The sequence below is a fragment of the Gavialis gangeticus genome, unplaced genomic scaffold (assembly GCF_001723915.1).
Source record: "Gavialis gangeticus isolate Ggan-Ray unplaced genomic scaffold, GavGan_comp1, whole genome shotgun sequence".
Taxonomy (NCBI): domain Eukaryota; kingdom Metazoa; phylum Chordata; order Crocodylia; family Gavialidae; genus Gavialis; species Gavialis gangeticus.
The window spans coordinates 105,076,984-105,077,363 of NW_017729025.1; positions in this window are offsets into that span (position 1 = coordinate 105,076,984).

The window sequence follows — 380 nt, forward strand, 5'->3', positions numbered from 1 at the left end:
CCGAGGCCCCTCCCCCTGCACTCTCCATCCCCATCCCCCCAACCCTCCCATCCCTGCACCATACTTTAAAAACAAAAAACCCCGGCACTGACCTGCAGTTGGAAGTGCCATGTGGCTGACTGGGGCCCCGCCCACACAATGCAGTGAAGGCTGCCAGCCCCAGAGGCCCCATCCCAGGCCCTTGTGCCCCTGTGCTGTCCTGTGCTGCCTGGGGGGCTCTGCCAGGAGGCCCCGGAGCCCCGCCACTGCTACTTGTAAGGTAAACAGATGCTTTTTTCCCCATTTTTTTCTGTTCTTTTTCTGTTTGTTTTTTTACGTGATGGTGCCTGGGGTTATGGGGGTAGCCTTGGGGGCCTGGGGGTGCAAGTTGGGGGGTGGGG